General features: G+C 47.8%; 1 long non-coding RNA gene across 1 annotated transcript in view; it reads left to right on the top strand.

The window, feature by feature from the left end:
* Positions 1 to 5,837: 5,837 nt before the first annotated feature.
* LOC135040368 (uncharacterized) overlaps positions 5,838 to 25,434 on the top strand; it is a 102,557-nt gene continuing 82,960 nt past the window's right edge. The window contains exon 1 of the long non-coding RNA XR_010234279.1: positions 5,838 to 5,968. This is a non-coding gene — a long non-coding RNA (uncharacterized LOC135040368). The remainder of the gene's footprint in view (positions 5,969 to 25,434) is intronic.

Genomic DNA, 25,434 nt, shown 5'->3' with positions numbered 1-25,434 from the left:
GGTCAAAGTGTCTGAGGATATCCACTGTGAGAGGATGGTCTTCCTCCCTGCGGCAGCAATTTTTGCTATTAAGTTGCGGTGTCCCATGGGCGGTTTCCCACTAGAAGTCGGATATATATCCCAAAGGGCCCATTCAGGAGAAAGGGCGAAAGATATACCCAGGGTGTTTTGAATATAATTCTGTACAAGCGACCAAAACTTGGCCACCTCAGGGCAGCTCCATAAACAATGATAGAGATCTGCATCAGGAGCTTGACACTTAAAACAGGCAGAAGTCGATGATATACCCATGAGACAGCGCAACTTAGGTGTAATATAAGATCTATGTAAGATCTGATACGTCATTTCTGCATAAGATGTTGAAATCAAAAGTTTGTTAAGCCGTACAAAGGCATCAAGTATAGATTTGAAAGGTAAAGATGGAAAATCATTTGTCCACTTAGCCATACCCGTAGACAGAGTATCAACATTCACGGATCGTTTGATATGTACATAAATAACAGATGTGGAGCAACCCCTCCCTGGGCAGCAACGTAGCGCACCATCCAGCACATTCGCCTTGTCAGATATAGACAATTTAGACACCACCTTTGTAGCATAACTACGTATCTGAAAATAAAGAAAAAGGGGGATATATAAATTAGGGAATTTTTCCACCAAGCAATCGTGGGAGAGCACTTTAAGGGAAGTTGGATCTATAATCTGGTGAATTAAGCGCAAACCTCCAAAATACCAGTCCCTAAGCACAGTAGATGTAGTAGTGTAAGGCATTTGAAAGTCCTTGTGTGATAGTGGAAGAAATAGTGTGGTATAGGTCGAGATGCCCATCCGGGAGCGAGATCGTCTCCATGCCATACAAGTACTAATTAATAATAGGTTACAGGCCACATGTGGAGGATATGTAGTGGGTTTCATATGTAGTAAACTAGGGAGGAGAATGTCTGGACAAAAGGCTTGTTCCAAATCAGTATTTGCAAAATCAGAGGATCCTTGTAACCAATCAACTGCTATTCTGTATTGCGCTGCTAAAACATAACTGCGTATACAAGGCAAGTTAATACCCCCATAGTTTTGACTTTGGCTTAACTTAAAAAGTGAAATTCTAGGCTTTTTCCCCGCCCATATGAATTTACTCATGGCCGTAGACAGTAACCGAATGTCTGAATCCTTAAGCATCAAAGGGAGCATTTGTATAGGATAAAGCAATCTGGGGAACGAGATCATTTTAATTAAATGGCATCTGCCAATGTATGAAAGCGGGAGGTGTTTCCAAGATTGAAAATCTGCCATAATGCGAGAGATTACTGTTGGGAAATTAACCCTATATAGGTCAGACGGAAGCACCGGGATATTAAGTCCCAAATATTTCAAAGAGGAGTGTGCCCATTTAAAAGGAAATCGGCCATCCCACCCCTCCACAGCTTTTGAATGTAATGCCAAGGCCTCTGTTTTAGATTCATTTACCTGGAACCCTGAAATGGACTCAAAGGTATGAAGAAGTCTTAAAAAACTGGGAAAGGCCTCTTGAGGGTTAGCAAAATATAACAACAAGTCGTCAGCATAGGCCGAAACCTTAAGCTCATGAGAACCAATTTTTATGCCTAGCCAGTCAGTATTTTTGTAGAATTGCCTAATAAGGGGATCTAGGGCTAAGTCGAAAAGTAGGGGAGATAAGGGGCAACCCTGCCGAGTGCCCCTGTGGAGTGAGAAACTATCAGTGTTCAAGCCGTTTACCGTGAGAAACGCGGTCGGGCTAGAGTATAACATGCGAAAAAGTCGGACAAAAGAGGAACCAAAATTTTGTAGGTGAAAAAGCCTAAAGCCCAGTACTCACGGGCCGATCAAGGAGAGATGCGTGCTGAGCGAACCGCTCAGCACACATCTCTCCTGCCGCTCAGCACAGCGCGATCTGTGCTGAGCGTGCGGGGGGAGACGGGGGGGCCGCTCACTTCACCCAGCGGGTGAAGTGAGCGACCCGCTAGATTGGCCTGCATGCAGGCCAATCTAGCAGCGGCGATAGCGATGTGCGGGGCCGCGCATCGCTATCGCCGAGGGGGCTACACACGGAGCGATCCTGCCGATATTCTAAGCAATCTAGTCAGATTGCTTAGAATATCGCTCCGTGAGTACCCCCCTTAAGGAGATGGTTCCAGGAAACTCGATCAAAGGCTTTATCGGCGTCACAGCTGACCAATAAAGAACCTCCCCCAGTTACTCTCGTGGATTGTGTAAGAGCAGCGACCACTTGTCTAATATTGTGTACAGAGGACCTGCCTTTCACAAAACCAGATTGGGAATGGTGAAGCAACTTTGGAAGCAGTAACTGTAGACGCTGTGCCAGCAAGGTAGTGAATAGTTTTAAATCTTGGTTTAGTAAAGATATGGGGCGATAGGACTGTATTAAAGTGGGATCCTTCCCAGGTTTGGGTATCAGGATAATGCGGGCTTGAGTAAAGGAGGGAGGTGGGGCTTGGCCAGAAAGAATTGAATTAAAAAGGACAACTAAATGAGGGACGATATGTGGAGCCAATATTTTATAATATTCTGCGGATAGGCCATCGGGGCCTGGAGCCTTACCGTTGGTTAGGCGTTTTATCACAGATAAAATTTCTAAGTCATTGGTGGGGGCAGTAAGAGATTCATGTTCCTCATCCGTCAAAACAGGTGAACCTGCCGATCTGAGGAAGGACATACCTAAAGAAGGGTGATCCGGTGGAGCAGCATACAATGTCTTAAAATAATTCAAAAAAGAATCTGTTATTTCTGAGGGAGCAGTTAAAACCTGTCCGTCTGAGAGAATACGCGAGACAGTAACTGGGGGGCGTTGACTTCTAACCACGTTAGCCAGCAATTTGCCTGACCTATTACCCCATCTAAAGTATCGATGTTTTTGAAAATCTAAGACACATTGAGCACGCTCGGTACATAGAGTGTCATAAAGGTGTTTAGTGGTCAAATATGTGTGGCGAGTCTCAGCGGTGTCAGATCTCAACATATTTGCATATGCTGTAGTCAATGTCTGTCCAAGATCCGTATACCTCTGATTAAGTACTCTCCGTTTATGGGCAACATAATTAATTATATGACCACGCAGTACCGGTTTTGATGCGGCCCAGAACAGATTAATGTCGTCCATGTGTTGTAGATTGTCATCCACATAATTTAGAAAATGTCGTTCTAAATCTAATTTGAAGTCGGGGGAGTCAAACAGATATGAGGGAAATCTCCAATTAAATGAAGTCATTGAGGGATTAGAAAGAGATAAAGTGAACCAGGTAGGGGCGTGATCGGAGATGACAATATTTTCCACCTTAGATTGAGAGACCCTGGAAAGTAAATGTGTAGGCAAAAGCCAAAAGTCAATTCTAGTGGAGGTGCGGTGAGGATGAGAATAAAAGGTGTAATCCCTTTCCACAGGATGTTGATGACGCCACGGGTCTGACAGCTGCAAGGAAGAAATAAAAAATCGTAATGCGGATGGCGCGCTACCCCGCCCCCCGGTACCTGATCTGTCTAACATAGGGTCCAAAGTAGCATTAAAATCCCCACCCAAAATGATGGCCCCTTCAGCCCATTCCTGTAATTTAACATAAAGATCGGTAAAAAAGGCACCATTCGGGCCATTGGGTGCATATATAGTGGCTATCGTGTAAATTGAGTTTTCAATGCGCAGTTTAACAAATAGAAATCTGCCTTCAGAGTCACACAGTTTATCAAGGACAACATAACGTAGAGACTTATGAAGAAGCAGCATCACACCCCTTTTTTTAGTCGTAAAGGAGGCAGAGAAGAATTCCCCTATCCAAGTGTCCCGCAATTTATTATTGTCACCCTCCCTCCAATGGGTCTCCCGGAGTACCGCTACGTCCGGTTTAAGACGTTTAAGGTGTTGTAACACCTTTTTCCTCTTTATAGGGGTATTTAAGCCCTCCACATTCCAGGATAGGAATTTAATATGTGTTTTTCTACTCAGTGATAAAGTAGCAGGGTCTATAGGATTAGCCAATACCACATTTAGTAAAATAAGTAAATTTGAATACAGCAAGGAAAGGAGTCCCCCATGTCCCAGCAAGCAAGGGAACTACAAGGTGTGACCGCGTGTAACCGCCCAACCCCAACAACAGCATAAAACAAAAGAAGACAAACAAAATAACATATGACATAAGTCCTGCAGTTCTTCCATTTTGTAACATTATAAGAACCAACGCAGTAGACCAGAGCAGTCTATCATGAAACAAATAAAAACCTCTGATATGAATAAGGTGGGAGAGGAGCTGGAGGAAAAAGGAAAGAATAACAAAAGGGAGAAAGGGGTGAAGAGAGCTAGAAAAGGAAGAGAAAAAGGAAAGAACAAAAAAGCAGGCAATGAGATGGAACAAAAGTAAGATCCCGTGAACGTCGTCAATCAGAAACAGCCCGGGACATAAAATAACAGTTAACCACAACATGATGAAATAAACAGCGAGAAACATCATAATGATAATTGCAATAAAGACAATTGCACAATACTAGCTGGCGTGACAGTCAATCACTCCGCGGCAGTAGAGATAGCAGGAAGAGAGGCCACGAAAGTCTTGGCTGGTTCCACTGAATCAAAAAAGAATTGTTTGCCGTCATGATGTACTCGAAGTTTGGCAGGGTATAGAAGAGCGAAGCGAACTCCCGCTTCGAACAGTAACTTGCACACCGGCGAAAATTCACGGCGTTTCATCGCCACCTGATAAGAGAAGTCCTGAAACAACATCAAACGATTCCCTTGATAGGATAGATCTTGAGCTTTGCGGTATGCTTCCATGACACCAACTTTATCCGTGTAATTAAGGAACCGGAATATAACAGGTCGAGGTCTGCGCTGGTCAGTCCGACGGTCAGGTCCAACGCGATGAACTCTTTCAATCAGGAAGGAGCCGGAAGCAGGTGCGCAATTAAGTTCCTGCGGCAGCCAGGTGGAGACCATATCCATGAGATCCTTTTGGCGGACCGACTCAGGCAGACCAATCAAACGTAAGTTATTCCGACGATTTCGGTTTTCAAGATTCTCTAACTTGTCGTTTACTGCTGCGAGGGACGTTTCATGTGTATCAATCAGTGCTTTTGCAGCGGACAAATCATCCTCAAGATCTGAGATCCGTTGTTCTGCCTCATCCAGACGTGTTTCATGTACTTTTATTTGCACTAGTGATGAGCGAGGTTCGGTTTTACTCGGTTTTACTCGGTTTTACTCGGTTCTCAAAACGGCATCTTATTGGCTATCCAAAACACGTGACATCCGTGAGCCAATAAGATGCCGTTTTGAGAACCGAGTAAAACCGAGTAAAACCGAATCCGCTCATCACTAATTTGCACCATGGTAGAGTCAATCGCCTCCTTCAAACTTGCCAATTTTTTGTCAAGCAGCGGGGAGATAATATCAGAAATTTCTTGTGCTTTAGCGACAGAGGCAGATGCATATTTGGTCGAATCCGAGACTCCTGCCAGGACGTTATCTCTATCTGGAGAAGCTGGGGAGCCTTGGGAGACCGGAGTGGAGGCTCTGGTTTCACGACTTTTAGTAGCCTGGTTACCTTTACCACCCTTCTGTTGCTTGGCCATATATTTATCCATGACAAAACAGGTGACGTGGTACCAAAAAATTAATCACTATATAAAAGATGAAAGAAAAAAAAAGAAAAAAAAAGGCAGACACTGCAGGTATCTGACCAGCAGGGGGAGCCAAAGTCAAAGCCAGCAGACAAACGAGGAAAAAAAAAAAAAAAAAAAGGCAGACACTGCAGGTATCTGACCAGCAGGGGGAGCCAAAGTCAAAGCCAGCAGACAAACGAGAAAAAAAATAAAAATAAAAAAAGAACGTAAAATCCACCTCGTGTGCAGTGTGTTTAGCAGAGGGCAAAGAGATCAGGCCAGGTAGAGGAGAAGCAGCTGAGAGGTACCTGGGAGTCCCCACAGGACTGATGACTTCTGGAAGATGGTGAGTGCAATCTCCAGGGGTGACAAACTCAGCCTTCCAGTGGGTCTGAGATGTGGGAGACCGGAGGTGACACACAGCAGGGCAGTAGCTGCAGGTCCACAGTGCCGTTTCCAGCCTTCAGTTCTCACACTGGCCGCCTCACAGAGTCCCAGGAGCAGGGGAAGACAGAGGGGGAAAAGAGCCCAGCCGATCCAAGATGGCGGCCGCGGGCGGGAGCGCCGACTAAAACCCTCCAGATCCGGCAGTAACAGGGCGGTGGAGAGCCGGGACCAGCGTCCACTTGTCCACCACTATCTCCAGTACCCTAGGTGACAGTATGGGGGTACAGCTCCCGGCGCCAGCAGTGTGTAATAGGCGCCCAGCGTGCGAGGAGCAGAGAGCTCACTTAAAATGCAGCCTGTTGCAGGGGCTGCCCACCGGAAGTCCTCAGTGGCTCTCTTAGTGTAAGTCATGAAACCTCCCTGATGAAAAGACTGGAGTATACATAGTACAGCACTACTCTTTAAACACGTCCAAGGAAAAATGCCTACTCTCCAGGTGATTGATAGAGGTGGCTTGTCCAGTATTCTCTCCCGCTCCCAAGATTGCAAGGTTCCAGGAGTGGCATCTGCTTTTCCAGGATAAAGGAACGACTCACGACATCTGTTGTTGATAGATTCCTTGCTCATGAGCGTTGACGTGAGCCACGCATGCAGGCCCAGTCTGACTTGGGTGCTATGCCGCAATTGCATCAGGGAGCTGACCATCTTCCCGTCCACACACCCACAGCAGCAGTGACGAATAGCTGTTGTTCCCCCACTGTCCTTATGTTGTTAGGCACTGCGGGCAGCTAGCCCCTTAGCCACTGACCACTAAAGTGAACCACCTTGGCTGAAGTGGGCATTGTCATAATAAGAATACACTATGGTGGATCCTGGGAATGGGGACCCATGGACTGATAATCAGTGGTACACATGGGCAGGGGTACCACTTGGGGTCCCCTGGAGTCCCTCATTAGGTGACCACGGAGCTAGCCCCCTCCAGGCCCTTCTGCAGGGATTCACAGAGCAATACCCCCCATGGCACATGGGTCACCCATAACACGCTGATACACAGCGTGGGCGCCTTATTTGCATACTGCTGCACCCCACTCCTTTTCCCCTCGTGTGGTTTTAATTACACCCCAGCTGCTACTACTTCGGTTATTGCCACCTTACAACTCACAGACGCATTTGGTACCACTATGTCCCTCCTACCAACTAATGAGACTACAGCACACAAGCACAACTCCCACCCCTCACCACCTTCTCGCATCTAACCTCTCCACCAGCTATCACAGTAATGTCATTCATGGTTCACCTGTGCCTTTTCCAAGTTTACAGGCTTCGGCTGTTTGGGAGGCGGAGGGGTTTTCACAACCAAACTAGTGTCAGCAAATCAAGTTGCAGTGGGTGCACAGCCCACTGAGAGTCAGAACGCTACATTGGTGGATGCCAAAAATGCAACTTCCATGTCCAGGGCAGTTGAGCATTTTTCCTTATCTTTGTATAGTGTGCCCAGCACGTCAACCAGTGACTCTACTGACTCATCTAGCTCATCTGACAGGCCCCATAAGTTCATTAAATATTTAGCATGTAAGTTTAGAGGCAGGCTAAAAGCAGCAAGGAACCTGGGGCAGATGTATTAAGCCTGGAGAAGTGATAAAGCAGTGATAAGTGCAAGGTGATAATGCACCAGCCAATCAGCTCTTAACTGTAAATTTACATATTGTAGCTGATTGGCTGATTTGTTATCACCTTGCACTTACAGGTGAAACTCAAAAAATTAGAATATCGTGCAAAAGTTAATTTATTTCACTACTTCAACTTAAAAGGTGAAACTAATATTTCTCATACGTCCTAGAGGATGCTGGGGACGCTTCAAGAACCATGGGGTATAGACGGGATCCGCAGGAGACATGGGCACTTTAAGACTTTGAATGGGTGTGAACTGGCTCCTCCCTCTATGCCCCTCCTCCAGACTCCAGTTTAGATTCTGTGCCCAGTGAGACTGGTCACACACAGGGGAGGTCTACTGAGTTTCTCTGAAAAGACTTTGTTAGGTTTATTATTTTCAGGGAGCACTGCTGGCAACAGTCTCCCTGCATCGTGGGACTTAGGGGAGAGAAGCAGACCTACTTCAGTGAGATTCAAGGCTCTGCTTCTTTGGCTACTGGACACCATTAGCTCCAGAGGGTCTGATCGCTAGGTACGCCTAGATGCTCGTACCCAGAGCCCGCCGTCACCCCCCTTGCAGAGCCAGAAGTCAGAAGACGGGTGAGTAGAAGAAGATCAGAAGACTTCAGTGACGGCTTTCAGGTACCGCACAGCGGCCGCGCTGTGCGCCATGCTCCCACGCACACAGGCACTGTAGGGTGCAGGGCGCGGGGGGGGGGGGGGGGCGCCCTGTGCAGCATATAAATCCTCAACAGAGACTGGCAAATGAATATATAAGTGCCCAGGCACTAGATTTAAGCCCCGCCAGTATAAATATATGTAAGAAATAGCGGGGCTGAAGCGCGCCATTAAGGGGGCGGGGCTTACCCCTCACAGCTCGTTTCAGCGCCATTTTCTCCTCACAGAGACGCTGGTCCTTCCAAAACACTGCTGTACAGATCACACTGAAAAATGAGGGGGGGGGGGGGGGCACAGTTGTTTGGTGCATTATAAGTTAAAAATAAAAAGCACACTATATAATGAGCACTGTGGAAATGAGCTGGTAAATTCCTAGTGTGTTTCCCTGACAGAATGTACCGGGGTCTATCCCTTATAGCCAGTGTAATGTCGGTGGGTGTTTGGTACACATGTGTCGGCATATCTGAAGCTGAGTGCTCTGCTTCAAACGGCTGTGGGAATGACTGTCGGCACTGCCGACTCCTAATGGTACTTGGTACATGTAAATAAGTGTCAACATGTCAGTAGATGTATGTTCTTCCCAAGAGAAAACTATATGGGATACACAGATGTGTGGTGGTGACCCTGTCGGCACCAACAATATCTGACTGGGTAAAAATTGGCATGATAATGTGATGCATATCAGAAAGGGCTATACCTATATGTATATGTATGTATAGTAAGGTTGCATAGGTCGGTGGCACAAACACAGACGTAGTAATATTTATGGAGGGTGTCATATTCATAGAATAGATTTCCCTCAGACCCCTCGATATTGCAAAAATTTTATTTTGCCCAGTTACTACTCTCGGAGATCGCCACGAATACTGTTTCTTATGTCGACCATAATGTTTCCTGACTAGATCCACAAAATCGGCATTCACTACATGTTTCATACACTTTAAGAAGTATTAACGTCACTAGGGACCCTGCTGTTCCTGTCAAAGGTATATTTATATGAGTTATATATATAGATATTTGTGTGTATAGGTGTATATATATATATATATATATATATACATTTATAATGAATGCTGAGGTAAAGTTATTCCTTCTCATGTGCCGAGCGGCAGTGACAAGATGTTTTCAAATCCTCAAGAGGATTCCGAGTGTTTATTCTTTTCCCGCCGTGGATAGAATAAAGTGAGAGTCACGCACTGTTCTGCACGGGTGCCCTGTCACAAAGGATCGTATGCAGGAAGATATGTGATACTCTAATTATGTGTCCGCTGATTATACTTGCATTATATGCGCATGGGGGAGTAGTTGTCTGCAGGGTACTCCTTAAGTTGGGTCATGTCTATAACATTGCAGCATACTGCCGTGCGACTACAAGGGATATAGGACTCTTGGGTTCACGGGCCAATTCCATGGCGGTCTCGACTAGGAGGGCGTTGTGGATTCACCAATGGAATGCTGAGGCTGACTCCGAGAAGAACTGGAGTCTCTTCCCTATGAAGGTGAAACCTGGTTTGGGGATGGCCTTGTTAAGTTGATCTCGGCAGATACCACTGGTAAGTCTACCTTCTTTCCCTATGTTCCCTCACAACGGTTAATGACGCATTATTGTAGGATGCAGTCATTTCGACCGAATAGATACGGATTTCCCTTTCTTTGCAGGTAGAGGAAGGTGAAAAGGCAAGAGGTCAGCAGCCTTTTCAAGTTCGCAGAAGCAGAAACCCCCCTTTATTTCTGCCACATCCACCGCATGACGCTGAGTCTATCTTGCGGGAGCCCACACCGGTGGGACCACGTCTAATACTCTTCAGTCAGTCCTGGAACGGACATGGACCAGTGAGTTTAAGAATAGAGTCCCAAGGGGGACATACTGGAATTTCCAGACGATTCCCCTCACTGATTTTTCAAATAGACCTTACCGATTCTCCTCTGGATGGGGAGGTAGTATGCGACGCCATACAAGAGTTGTGTCAGGATCAGGTCATTGTCCTGCTGTCCCGGTCACAAAACCCCCCCCAAAAAAAACTGTTATTCAAGCTTTTTCGTGCTTCCGAGGCCGGACGGCTCGTCAGAACAATCCTATATCTAAAATCCCAAAACTTTCTACTAAAGAAGTTGAACTACAAGATGGAATCTCTCAGGGCAGGGATCTCCAATCTGAAAAAGGAGAAAGGGGGTCTAATTACGGTTTCTTCCGCATTAGGCTTACCTGGGTTTGCTATTCAGGATTGTCATTACCAATTCACCGGAGTGATAGCGGGTTGATGGTTTTCCTTCGATAGTAAAAGAGTCATTATTATTCTGTACTGGGACGCTCTCCTGATTACGGCGAGGTCAAGAAACAAGTGGTGCAAAACGTTGCATTCTCCCTGACAGTTCTTCAACAATGTGGTTGGCTCCTGAACTTGCCAGAATCGCTGTTGATCCCAACGACGCGGTTGTCGGCGTTGGGAATAATGTTAGATACAGAACTGTTGAGAGTTTGTTTCTTCCAGTGGAAAAAGCTCTGAGGATCCAGAGTCGGGTCAGATCTGCAACAGTGTCAATTCATCAATACATTCCGTTGATGAAAAAGATGGTTGCGGCCTAAGAGGCCGTTCAGTGAGCAGGTTAAATGCCAGAGTGGTTTTAGCAGGACCAGTTGGACAAGTGGTCCGGTTCCCACCTTGGATAATCCTGTTTTTTCAAGACCAGAATTTCACTCCTGTGGTAGCGGCGCAGTTCTCATAAGCGCAGGTTCGGGTTCCAGGACTGGATTCTAGGGACCACGGATGCATGCCTTCGAGGCGGGGGAGCTGTCACACAGGAGGAAAACTTCAGAGGAAGAGGGTCAAGTTAGGATACTTGTCACCACATTAATAGTCTAGAGGTAAGGGCTATTTATAACGGGTTTCTACAAACAAATACCGAAGCAGCAATGGCAGAAGCCAGAAAGATTTTCCGCTGGGCGACGAAATCATATACGCGCTGTGTCAGCGATGTTCGTTCCAGGAGTGGACAATCGGGAAGCAGGCTTCCTCGCCAGACACGTTCTCCATCCAGGAGAGTGGTGTCTTCATCCAGAGGTTTTCACAGAAGTGACAGGTCGTTGAGGGATTCCTAAAATAGACAAGATGGCGTCTCGCCTCAACAAGAAGCTTCAGATATATTGGTACAGGTCAAGGGACCCTCAAGCAATAGCGGTGGACGCCCTAATGACTCCGTGGGTGTTTCAGTCGGCCTATGCGTCCCCTCCGCTTCAATTTTTTCCCAAAAATGCTAAAGATCATAAGAAGAACAAAGGTTCAGGTGATCCTCATTGTTCTAGACTGGCCAAGGACGGCTTGGTATCCAGATCTTCAGGAATTATTCATAGGAGATCCCTGGCCTCTTTCTCTACGAGAGGATCTGTTACAGCAGGGGCCATGAGTATATCAAGACTTACCCGCGGCTACATTTGACGGCTTGGCGGTTGAATGCCGGATCCTAGCCCGAAAGGGTATTCCCAGTGAAGTAATTCTCACACTTCTTCAGGCTAGAAAAGGAGTGACGGCGAAACATTACCACCGTATTTGGAGAAATATATGTCTCTTGGTGTGAATCCAAGAAGGCTTCTACAGACGAATTTCAGTTAGGACGTTTTCTCCATTTTCTACAAGCAGGTGTGGATGTGGGCCTAAAGTTGGGCTCCATTGAAGTACAAATTTCAGCCTTTTCGATTTTCTCCCAAAAACAATTGGCCTCCTTTCCAGAAGTTCAAACTTTTGTGAAAGGCGTGTTGCACATCCAACCTCCCTTTGTGCCCCCTGTGGCACCGTGGGATCTTAACGTGGTGTTGCAATTCCTTCAATCTCATTGGTTTGAAACTTTACAAAAGGTGGAATTGAAATTCCTCACTTGGAAAGTGGTCATGCTGTTGGCCTTGCCATACGCCAGGCGGGTGTCTGAATTGGCGGCCTTATCTCACAAGAGCCCTTATTTGATCTTCCATGAAGATAGAGCAGAATTGAGGACTCGTCAGCAGTTTCTGCCGAAAGTGGTTTCATCGTTCCACTTGAACCAGCCTATTGTGGTGCCAGTGGCTACTGACGCCTTGCTGGAATCGAAGCTTCTCGATGTAGTAAGAGCTTTGAAAATTTATGTCGCCAGAACGGCTCAGTTTAGGAAAACAGAGGCTCTGTTTGTCCTGTATGCTCACAATAAAATTGGAGCTCCTGCTTCCAAGCAGACTATTGCGCGCTGGATCTGTCATACGATTCAGCAGGCTCATTCTACAGCTGGATTGCCGTTACCGAAATCGGTGAAGACCCATTTGTCACGATCCGGGTATCTGGACGCCATTACTTGCCTTTCAGATGTCTCCTGAGGCTGGCTCAGCGTTCCAAGGCCGGATCTCATCTGTGTCCACATTCTGCATATCCCTCCTGTCACGCTGAGACGCTGTCACAGCGGCGCCATGTTTGAATCCTGCATGGCGTCTCCTGTCCTCTGCGGCCAGCGCCGCCATTACTGTTATGTTTCCACATGGTTTCCAAACCAGCTTTCCCTCCAAGTTCTAACATGGACGCAGCCATGTTGGATCCAATCACATGTCTCAGTTCCACCAATCCACTGCCTCTGGAAATCTGCATAATTGCCCAGCCAATGCCTGCATTGCTGCAGGTATAAGTATCCTGTGCCTGGGCCAGGAAATCGTCAGTGCTTTGTTTGTCATACCTTGTTCCAGTCTCTCTCCTGTGGTTGTTTTTCCTGGTTCCAGCTCCTGTCTCCAGCATCCACTAAGAGACCCGCACCTGCCTACCATCCTGCGGTGCAGCCTGACTCTGCAGTCCTCCGTGGCTGATCCAGCTTCCAGCTATTAACCCATCTGCTTCCAGCAGCCTGCTTCATACAGTTTCCAGTATCCTTAAAGTGCCGGTGTTGTTCCAGCGGATTCCTACTTATCAGCAGTATCCACTACCACCGGTAACCTTCCTTTAACTCCTCTGTTTCCACGCTCCCTAGCATCTTACAGTTTCCACTCCGTGTATCATTACCTGGCTGGTTCCATCCAGCATTCACTCAGTGACTTTATCACCTGGCTGATCCCACTCAGCATCCACTCCGTGTCTTACCACCTGGCTGGTTCTATCCAGCAAACACAACAGCTGATTCAAGTTACCAACTTCATCTATTCCATCTACTGGCATGTTCCTTGGTTATCTGCACTACTACAGCCAGGCCTGGTAAGGTTTTCCATCAAGGACTTTAACAGCTGTTCTTAACCTACCAGTGCTCTGTTACACCTTCCATGGTCAAAGTGTTCCAGGAATATTATTTGTTGCCACTGTCATCATTTGCTGTCTGTTGTTACACGGAGTTTGTCAATAAACTTTTAATTTACTTTTACCTGTTTGTCATGGTCACACCTTCGGGTTTCCTTTTAACACTTACATGTCCAGGGGTCTGATTAAACCTCCCCGGTTTAAGTTCTTCTCAGCCCCTACAACTGAGGCTTCCTCCTGTCAGCTAAAACCCTCAGTTGTGACAGTAAGCACTGACCATATGAATCCAGCCGGAGACCAGGATCAAGCGGCTAGGCCGATGCAAGAACTGGCAGCCCGACTTGAACATCAGGAGGCTGCACAAGGCCATATCATCTGCTGTCTCCAGGATCTCTCTACGCGGCTGGATGGGATTCAAACGACCCTCCATGAACCTGACACGTCCGGTGCGTCCACCACAGTGACACCAGCTGTAACCCCACCCACCTTGCCCATTTCCATTCCACGTCTTCATCTTCCAACGCCAGCAAAATTTGACGGATCTTCAAGGTTCTGCAGGGGACTCAACCAATGCGAAATCCATTTTGAGCTTCAACCTGGCAATTTCCCCAATGACCGTACTAAAATTCCCTATATCACCTCCCTTCTCAGCGGCTCAGCCCTTGACTGGGCATCACCTTTATGGGAGAAGTCTGATCCCCTTCTGTCCTCCTATACTGACTTTGTGGCAACATTCAGGCGCATCTTCGACGAGCCAGGCCGGGTAACCTCTGCTTCATCTGAGATTCTCCGTTTACGCCAGGGAACACGTACTGTGGGACAGTATCTATACAGTTCCAAATCCTGGCATCCGAACTGGCATGGAACGACGTGGCCCTGTATGCTGCATTCTGGCATGGCTTATCTGAGCGCATCAAGGATGAGTTAGCTACCAGAGACTTGCCCTCTAAGTTGGATGAGCTAATTTAATTATGCACGAAGGTTGATCTACGGTTCAGCGAAAGAGCAATTGAGCGGGGAAGGTCATCCACTCCAAAATCTTCTGCTCCTCCTCCTCGTCAACCGTCTCCGTCCGAAGATGAGCCCATGCAAATTGGTCGTTCCCGTCTATACCCTGCTGAGCGCCGAAGACGTCTTTCAGAGTTCCTCTGTCTCTACTGTGCAGCTCCATCTCACGCAATCTATGCCTGTCCCAAACGTCCGGGACTTCAAGTCCTAGCTCGCCAAGGAGAGGGCCGGCTAGGAGTAATGCTCTCCTTTCCATCTTCTCGTGATTGTAATCTCCCAGTCTCGCTTCAAATTGCTCAACGTTACAGGAACGTCATTGCCCTCCTTGATTCCGGAGCAGCTGGGAATTTCATAACCGAAGCTTATGTTAAACGGTGGTCCCTACCCACCGAGAGACTTTCCTCGTCCATCTCCTTGACTGCCGTGGATGGCAGCAAGATATTTGACGCAGTTATTTCTCTAAGGACTCTACCAGTTCGTCTGAGAGTGGGAGTTCTTCATGCAGAATTTATTTCCTTCCTAGTGATTCCAAGAGTCACACATCCAGTGGTTTTGGGCCTTCCATGGCTCCGCCTCCACAATCCATCGATTGACTGGACGACTACGCAGATACTAGCATGGGGTCCCTCCTGTGCTGAGACCTGTTTGTCCAAAGTGCTTCCTGTTTGTTCTTCTTTCCCCAGGTCATCTGATGTTCCACCTCCTGCATATCAAGACTACACGGACGTGTTCAGTAAAGCTTCTGCTGATATCCTTCCTCCTCATAGAGAATGGGACTGCCCAATTGATCTCATTCCAGGGAAGGTTCCACCTCGAGGCCGAACTTATCCGTTGTCTCTGCCTGAGACGCACTCCATGGAGGAGTACATCAAAGAGAACCTGGCGAAGGGTTTTATCCGACCTTCTTCTCCAGCTGGCGCAGGCTTCTTCTTCGTTAAGAAGAAAGACGGTGGTCTGCGGCCGTGCATCGACTACAGAGGTCTGAATGACATTACCGTCAAGAACCGGTATCCTTTACCCTTGATTACAGAGCTCTTCGATAGAGTCAGCGGAGCAACCATCTTTACAAAGTTGGATTTGAGGGGTGCCTACAATCTCATCCGGATCCGTGAGGGTGACGAGTGGAAGACCGCCTTTAACACCCATGATGGACATTATGAGTACCTCGTCATGCCCTTCGGATTGAGCAATGCTCCAGCTGTCTTCCAGCATTTCGTCAATGAGATCTTCAGAGACATCTTATACCGCCATGTCGTGGTATATCTAGATGATATCCTCATCTTTGCCAATAATCTAGAGGAACATCGTTTTTGGGTAAAGGAGGTTCTGTCCCGTCTCCGTGTCAATCATCTCTATTGCAAATTGGAGAAATGTGTTTTTGAAGTTAAATCCATTCCGTTTCTAGGTTACATTGTGTCCGGTTCCGGACTAGAGATGGATCCTGAGAAACTACAAGCAATCCAGAATTGGCCGATACCCTTAACCCTCAAAGGGGTCCAGAGGTTCTTAGGGTTCGCCAATTATTACAGAAAGTTTATACGAGACTTTTCCACCATTGTGGCGCCTATCACTGCATTAACCAAGAAGGGTGCTAACCCGTCCAAGTGGTCTGAAGAAGCTACGCAAGCTTTTCATCTCCTAAAGCAACGTTTCATCTCTGCACCAGTTCTGAAACAGCCCGACATCGACTCTCCTTTCATCTTAGAGGTGGATGCCTCCTCCGTTGGAGTAGGAGCGGTGTTATCCCAGAGGGCTAAAGATGGCCATCTACATCCTTGCAGTTTCTTCTCCCGGAAGTTCTCCCCAGCTGAGCGCAACTATGCCATTGGCGACCAGGAGTTGCTAGCCATCAAGCTCGCTCTAGAGGAGTGGAGATATCTGTTGGAGGGAGCTTCTCATTCAATTACTATACTTACCGACCACAAGAATCTTTTATATCTGAAAAGCGCACAATGTCTTAACCCTCGTCAGGCTAGATGGGCACTTTTCTTTTCCAGGTTTGACTTTAAACTCCAGTTCTGTCCGGGTTCTCAGAATCGCAAGGCCGATGCCCTTTCCCGCTCATGGGAGCAAGAAAATGAGTCGGAGTCTGTGGACAAGCATCCTATTATTAATCCGTTGGCATTCTCCACGGTAGGGATGGACTCTACGCCTCCACCAGGGAAAGGTTTTGTGAAGCCGGTGTTAAGGAAGAAGCTCATGCATTGGGCCCATGCTTCCCGTTTTGCCGGACATACAGGCATTCAGAAAACCCTTTAATTTATTTCTAGGTCCTACTGGTGGCCAACTCTGAAGAAGGACGTCATGGAGTTTATTGCTTCTTGCTCGAAGTGTGCCCAACACAAAGTCTCCCGCCAGTCGCCTGCAGGGCAACTGGTTCCATTATCTGTTCCCCGTCGACCGTGGACCCATTTGTCGATGGACTTTGTTACAGACCTGCCTATGTGCAACAAGTTTAATACCATCTGGGTGGTAGTTGACCGGTTCACCAAGATGGCACATTTCATACCCCTCACCGGTCTTCCGTCAGCTTCCAAGTTGGCTCAAGTGTTTATCCAAGAGATCTTCCGACTTCACGGTCTTCCTGAAGAGATCATCTCCGATCGTGGAGTACAATTCGTAGCCAAATTTTGGCGAAGTTTGTGTCAAGCCCTCCAAGTCAAGTTAATGTTTTCTACAGCTTACCATCCTCAGACCAATGGTCAGACCGAGAGGGTGAATCAGGACTTGGAGGCCTTCCTCCGCATTTATGTGTCTTCCTCCCAAGATGACTGGGTTCAACTCCTTCCTTGGGCCGAGTTTAGCCACAACAATCAATACCATTCCTCATCTTCTTCAACACCATTCTTCATCAACTATGGATTCCAACCTAAAGTTCCAGAATTCCAACCGCTTCCAGCAACTTCTGTTCCAGCAGTGGATGTCACCTTGCGTCAGTTTTCAAATAACTGGAAGAATGTCCGCGCGGCCCTGCTTAAAGCCTCATTCAGGTACAAGAAGTTTGCCGATAGGAAGCGTAGAGCGGTTCCTGCTCTCAAGGTGGGTGATCGTGTATGGTTGTCCACGAAGAATTTGAGGTTGAGAGTTCCCAGCATGAAATTTTCACCTCGTTTCATCGGTCCTTTTAAAATTGAACAAGTCATCAATCCCGTTGCTTACAGACTCCAGTTACCTCCCTTCTTGAAAATACCCAGGACATTCCATGTTTCCCTGTTGAAACCGCTGATCCTGAATCGGTTTCATTCTGCACTTCCTCCAGCTCCTAAAGTTCAGACTCAACGGGGAGTCGAGTATGAGGTGGCCAAGATTCTGGACTCACGTTTCCGTTACGGTCAGTTGCAGTATCTTATTGACTGGAAGGGCTATGGTCCTGAAGAACGCTCTTGGACCAATGCCTCAGATGTCCATGCTCCTGTCTTGGTCCGGAATTTCCACTCAAAGTTTCCTCTAAAGCCTAAGAAGTGTCCTGGGGCCACTCCTAAAGGGGGGGGTGCTGTCACGATCCGGGTATCTGGACGCCATTACTTGCCTTTCAGATGTCTCCTGAGGCTGGCTGTTAGGCGCCGGGGTCCGCTCGTCGGTGCGGCCCGGCGCCTAGCAACCAGGGACGCCGTACGCGGACAGCCGCCGGCTCCCTGGCAACGCTGGACGCCGGGCGCACTGAGCCGCACGGACCCTAGCAACGGGGACGCCACTGACGGACCGCGTTCCCTGTTGCTGGGTCCAGGGTTTAATGAACCTACACCTGTTTCCTGGCCGTGCAGCAAGGCAGCTGCACGGCATGTAGGTAATTAGCCCTGTCAGCACCTGATTGGAGGACTCCTGTTCATATGCACTCTCAGGGCTTCTCACAGACGCCGGTAATAGCTTCCTGCATGCTGTCTCTGTTTGCTGAGAGTCTGTTCCAGTCTTGCTGTATCCGGTCATTCCAGTATTCGGAAGTCCTGAACTCGGAAGTTGTCATCTTATTCCTGGAGTCCTGACTAATCACCTTATAACATCCAGTGGTGTTCGTGAGTCGCGGCTTTGCCGTGTGTTGCGGCTTGTCCGCTTTATTATTTATTATTTGTGTTTTGGAGCATTTCGCGGAGGGTTCCGCTTCCACAGGTCCACTCTGGTATCCAGCGGTGCTGGGTAGGAGTATTGGACAAGTGGATTTTGGTTGTCCTTTTCCCTGGCGGGTTTCCGCACATACTTCAGGTTTTGTTAGTTAGCTTGTTGCCCCTGGCCTGTTGTCAGTCAGAGGTCCTCTTGTTATCATCCTGCCCCGGATTTCCCTTTGTCTCTCACTAAGACCGGGGGGCACCGGAGTTGGGCAGACATAATCCGCCCTTCAAACGTGGCTGCCAGGGGCTCAAGAAACCATAGTCTCGCAGGGGATTTCCGATAGCACGGGTGAGACAATAGAGTTAGGGCGCCAGGGGCAACTAGTATTTCCTGCTCCCGTTACCTGCATTCCATTCCAGCGCTCTGGTCCTTGTCATAAAATCTCCTCCGGTCAGGAGTGCTGGAATCATAACATTATTACCGGCCCTACCAAAACTTAAAATTAAACGGAGTTTAATTTTTTCTTATTCAGTTTTTGTAAGAAATTGTCGGCCTCATGAATCCAACAGGGTTAGGACCAAATCCTGGTCAGCTCTTAGTCAGTCAGATTCAAGAACTTACTCAGATGGTTCAGGATCTTTCCCTTTGGGTGAAGTCGCAGGAAGATCTTTTACGAACTTCCCCGAGGGTAGTTCCTGAACCAAAAATGCATTTGCCTGATCGTTTTTCTGGTGATAGAAAAGAGTTTTTTAATTTTAAAGAATCCTGTAAACTTTATTTTCGTTTAAGACCGATCTCCTCGGGTACTGAATCTCAGCGGGTCGGGATTATTATTTCTTTGCTCCAGGGGGATCCCCAGACTTGGGCATTTGGTTTAAAAGCAGATGATCCGGTGTTTTTGTCAGTAGACGCCTTTTTTGGGTCTTTAGGACTGTTATATGATGACCCTGATAGAGAGGCATCCGCGGAAGGTCAATTGCGCGCTCTCAGACAGGGTAGGAATCCTGCAGAGGTTTATTGTACGGAGTTTCGCCGGTGGTCGAACGACTGTGGCTGGAATGACCCAGCCCTGCGCAGTCAGTTTCGCCTCGGCTTATCAGAATCTATTAAAAACAGTCTCCTCCAGTATCCCGCTCCTGAGACTCTCGATAAACTCATGGAGCTTTCTATTAAGATTGATCGTCGTCTCAGAGAGCAGAAGGCTGAAAAAGGAGCATCGGTCAGGTCATCTCCATGTGTATATTCCATCCCTGAGGACATAGAGGAGCCCATGCAGATGGGTCTCTCCCGGTTGTCTCCTGAAGAGAGAGCCAGAAGGCAAAACTCTGGTCTTTGTTTGTACTGTGGGGGTAAGGGACATTTTGCTCGTAATTGTCCGAATAAGTCGGGAAACGCCTTGACCAGGTGAATTGTGAGGGGGTTCACCTAGGTCTGCAGCTTATCTCCTCAAATAACTCCCTTTTAGTCCCAGCTAAGGTTTCCTTTGGCAGCCTCAGTTCCTCGGTGTCGGCTTTTGTCGACAGTGGAGCCGCAGGAAACTTTATGGGTTTAACTTGGGCTAAGGCCTTAGGCATTCCTCAGTTATCTTTGGGTAGGTGTGTCACCATGCATGGCTTAGATGGGAGTCCACTGTCCAATGGGGTTATTTCCCTCTGTACACCCCCTGTACTACTTACGGTAGGAGCTCTTCATTCTGAAAAAATCGAGTTCTTCCTTACCCATTGCCCAGCAGTTCCAGTGGTTCTGGGTCACCCTTGGCTGGCCTTTCACAATCCCACCATTGATTGGCGGTCAGGGGAGATTTCTCAATGGGGTGCCTTCTGTGATAAGGAATGTATTTCGTTTCCAGTCAGAATAGCTGCTGCCATTCCAGAACTCATTCCCGTGGAGTACCAGGAGTTTGCTGATGTGTTCTCCAAGGGCAATGCAGACATTCTGCCTCCCCATCGGCCTTATGATTGCGCCATTGAGCTAATTCCTGGTGCCGCATTGCCAAAGAGAAGGTTATATGCTTTATCCGGGCCAGAAACTGCGGCCATGAATGACTATGTTAAAGAGAGCCTAGGGAAAGGATTTATTAGGCCATCTAAATCTCCTTTAAGTGCAGGCTTCTTCTTTGTGGAGAAAAAGGATGGCTCGCTCAGACCTTGCATTGACTATAGAGCCCTAAATAAAATCTCAGTTAAAAATACTTATCCTCTGCCGCTGATTTCTGTCCTCTTTGATCAGCTGCGTTCGGCTGTAATTTTTTCCAAAATTGATCTAAGAGGAGCGTATAACCTCATCCGAATCAGGTCCGGAGATGAGTGGAAGACGGCCTTCAGTACTCAGTCGGGTCACTACGAGTACCTAGTGATGCCGTTCGGCTTGTCTAACGCTCCAGCAGTTTTCCAGGACCTCATTAACGATGTGCTCCGTGACTTCCTAGGGAAATTCGTGGTCGTTTACTTAGACGACATCCTGATTTATTCTGACTCTATTAAACAACATGTTACCCAGGTGCGTCAGGTTCTTCAAAAGTTACGTGAGAATCATCTATATGCCAAACTGGAAAAATGTGAGTTTCATGTCACGGAGGTATCTTTTTTAGGGTACATTATTTCCCCTCGGGGATTTTTCATGGAACCAAAGAAGCTCCAGGCCATCCTTAGTTGGGCGCAACCCACCAATTTAAAAGCAATTCAGCGCTTTTTAGGGTTTGCGAATTATTACAGGAGGTTCATTCATTCTTTTTCCGACCTGGTTGCTCCCATTGTGGCCCTGACAAAGAAAGGAGCGGATCCTACCAACTGGTCGCGTGAAGCGGAGTTGTCCTTTCGGGCCTTGAAACAAGCTTTTGTCTCGGCTCCAGTCCTCAGACATCCCAATCCAGGATTGCCCTTCGTTGTGGAGGTTGATGCCTCGGAGGTTGGAGTAGGGGCTATACTATCTCAAAAGGATCCAGAGTCTCTGGAACTACATCCTTGTGCCTTTATGTCCAGGAAATTCTCCTCCGCTGAATCCAACTATGACGTTGGTAACCGGGAATTACTGGCAATAAAATGGGCTTTCGAGGAGTGGAGGCATTGGCTGGAGGGAGCAACACATACCATTTCAGTATTGACTGACCATAAGAATCTGCAATACATCGAATCAGCTAAGCGGCTGAATGCCCGGCAGGCTCGTTGGGCTTTGTTCTTTACTCGTTTCAAATTTATTATAACTTTCAGGCCAGGTTCCAAGAATACCAAGGCAGATGCTCTGTCACGCAGTTTTCTTCCGGTTCATGATAACAGTCCTGTTACTCCCATACTTCCATCTTCAGTCATTTGGGCAGGCCTCACACAAGATTTATTTACCCAGTTAAAACAGCTTCAACACCAAACTCCTGGAAATACTCCTGCTGGTCGTCTTTACGTCCCTGAGTTCTTGAGAGCTACTGTTTTGACTGAGTTCCATGATAACAAAGTTTCCGGGCATCCAGGGATCTCTAAGACATTGGAGTTAGTCTCCCGCTCAGTATGGTGGCCTGGTCTTTCTAAAGACGTTAAGGAGTTTGTTTCTTCATGTCAGGTTTGTGCACAGCATAAGGTTCCCCGTTCCTTGCCTATCGGGCAACTTATGCCCTTGAATGTCCCTCTCAGGCCATGGTCTCATATTTCCATGGATTTTGTGGTGGACCTTCCCCTTTCAGCTGGATGCAGAGTCATTTGGGTGGTAGTAGACCGTTTTAGCAAGATGGCTCATTTCATTGCCCTTCCCCGACTGCCATCTGCCCAAGGATTGGCAGTGTTGTTTCTCCGCCATGTTTTCAGACTTCATGGGTTGCCCACTGATATTGTTTCTGATCGGGGTCCACAATTCATTGCACAATTCTGGAAGTGTTTTTGTGCTTCATTAAAGATGAGATTGTCATTAACATCTGGTTACCACCCACAGTCCAACGGGCAAACCGAGCGAGTTAACCAATCATTGAAACAGTATTTGCGTTTGTACTCAGCCAAACTCCAGAATGATTGGTCCGAGTTTCTTCCATTGGCGGAGTTTGCTTACAATAATTCTTGTCATTCCTCCACCAACGTGTCTCCATTCTTTTCAGTTTTTGGTTTTCACCCCAGAGCTAATTCTTTTTTTCAACATTCCTCAGTTTCCTCGCTGACCTTAACCTCCCATCTCAGAGCCATTTGGAAAAAAGTGCACCTTGCTCTCAGAAAAGCGGCCTTTCGAGAGAAAATTTTTTCTGACCGGCTTCGACGTCCTTGCAATTTGAAGGTGGGAGATAGGGTATGGTTGTCGACTCGTAACATTAGACTTCGACAATCTTCAGCTAGGTTGGGACCCAAATTTATTGGACCATTTCATATCATTAAAAAAGTTAACCCAGTTGCTTTCCGGTTACGTTTACCAAAATCTCTTCGGATTGGTAATACGTTTCATTGCTCCCTGTTGAAGCCATACATTTCTTCCAATAAATTTCCTCGGAAGATCTCTCAGGGAAGATCTCCAGTGGATGTACAGGGACAACAGGAGTTCCTGGTGGAGAAGGTTCTCGATTCCAAGTTGTCCAGGGGCCGGCTTTATTTTCTGGTTCACTGGAGAGGTTATGGTCCAGAGGAAAGGTCCTGGGTCCTGGATAAGGATCTTCATGCCCCAAGGCTCAAGAGGGCATTTTTTCGGGAATTTCCTTGGAAGCCTGGCTTTAGGGGTTCCTTGACCCCTCCTCAAGGGGGGGGTACTGTTAGGCGCCGGGGTCCGCTCGTCGGTGCGGCCCGGCGCCTAGCAACCAGGGACGCCGTACGCGGACAGCCGCCGGCTCCCTGGCAACGCTGGACGCCGGGCGCACTGAGCCACACGGACCCTAGCAACGGGGACGCCACTGACGGACCGCGTTCCCTGTTGCTGGGTCCAGGGTTTAATGAACCTACACCTGTTTCCTGGCCGTGCAGCAAGGCAGCTGCACGGCATGTAGGTAATTAGCCCTGTCAGCACCTGATTGGAGGACTCCTGTTCATATGCACTCTCAGGGCTTCTCACAGACGCCGGTAATAGCTTCCTGCATGCTGTCTCTGTTTGCTGAGAGTCTGTTCCAGTCTTGCTGTATCCGGTCATTCCAGTATTCGGAAGTCCTGAACTCGGAAGTTGTCATCTTATTCCTGGAGTCCTGACTAATCACCTTATAACATCCAGTGGTGTTCGTGAGTCGCGGCTTTGCCGTGTGTTGCGGCTTGTCCGCTTTATTATTTATTATTTGTGTTTTGGAGCATTTCGCGGAGGGTTCCGCTTCCACAGGTCCACTCTGGTATCCAGCGGTGCTGGGTAGGAGTATTGGACAAGTGGATTTTGGTTGTCCTTTTCCCTGGCGGGTTTCCGCACATACTTCAGGTTTTGTTAGTTAGCTTGTTGCCCCTGGCCTGTTGTCAGTCAGAGGTCCTCTTGTTATCATCCTGCCTCGGATTTCCCTTTGTCTCTCACTAAGACCGGGGGGCACCGGAGTTGGGCAGACATAATCCGCCCTTCAAACGTGGCTGCCAGGGGCTCAAGAAACCATAGTCTCGCAGGGGATTTCCGATAGTGTTATGCACACCAGTGCCTGCAGGAAAGTACTGGTGTCAGGACTGTTATGCACTCCAGTGCCTGCAGGAATGTACTGGTGTTTGAACTGTTATGCAAAACAAATGGACTTACAGACAGACTGGGGAATATGACATAACGTACACAGAAGGTGATAGGGTAACAAGATACACACAAAGTGAACAGAGAAGCCCAGAGGCTAAGGAACTGGGTATCTCCCTTGTATTAGAACTGCTCAGATGAGAAAAGCAAGATGTTGTGTTTTAATACGAAGAGAACCCGAAATGCTGTTGCTAAGGGCAACAGCAAAACCCTTAAGGGTTACCAACGGGTGTGGCAGTAAACTCCTTGGTCAGAGATGGAATGATAGACACAAGGAGAGTCTCCACAATCCTAATTCTCACTTGCAGTGCACAGGTTCAGCTTACTGCCACTAAACTGACCCCTGACACCTAGCAAAGTGAGACAGGATTAGACAGGCAAGTCTTAGAATACAGCCGCAAACTTGCTAAGTTCACAGAGTAGTAACAGAACCCCAGCAAGCTAAACGACTGACTCCAGTCTTACAGCTAGGTCTGGATTGGCAGAGTGTAATACCAAATCCCCAGGCCTATTTGCAGTAAGCAACAAACAAATACAAAGCTACACAGTACTGGCTAACTTTCAGAAACTGACTAACCAACAAAGATTCAGCAGCATCTGCTTACCCTGAGAAGAGGCCTTATAAAGCAGGTGCTGTCCACGCCCCACTCAGACCTCACAGACTGTGAGCACAAAAACCAGCACCGGATCCCCTGCCATGCACAGAGCCTATAACCACTGCACAGCAAAAGACCCGAACCGGAGTATCAGCTGCGCTCAGGTCACTCCTCTAGCACTTGTCTCCCGGTTGCCATGACGACGTGGCAGCACAGGGCAGGAGACCCTAACAGATAGCACGGGTGAGACAATAGAGTTAGGGCGCCAGGGGCAACTAGTCTTTCCTGCTCCCGTTACCTGCATTCCATTCCAGCGCTCTGGTCCTTGTCATAAAATCTCCTCCGGTCAGGAGTGCTGGAATCATAACACTGGCTCAGCGTTCCAAGGCCGGATCTCATCTGTGTCCACATTCTGCATATTCCTCCTGTCACGCTGAGACGCTGTCACATCGGCGCCATGTTTGAATCCTGCATGGCGTCTCCTGTCCTCTGCGGCCAGCGCCGCCATTACTGTTATGTTTCCACATGGTTTCCAAACCAGCTTTCCCTCC

This window comes from Pseudophryne corroboree, chromosome 2 (assembly GCF_028390025.1).
Source record: "Pseudophryne corroboree isolate aPseCor3 chromosome 2, aPseCor3.hap2, whole genome shotgun sequence".
Taxonomy (NCBI): Eukaryota; Metazoa; Chordata; class Amphibia; order Anura; family Myobatrachidae; genus Pseudophryne; species Pseudophryne corroboree.
The sequence above is the reverse complement of the archived record's forward strand: the minus strand, read 5'-3'. Positions and strand labels throughout refer to the sequence as shown.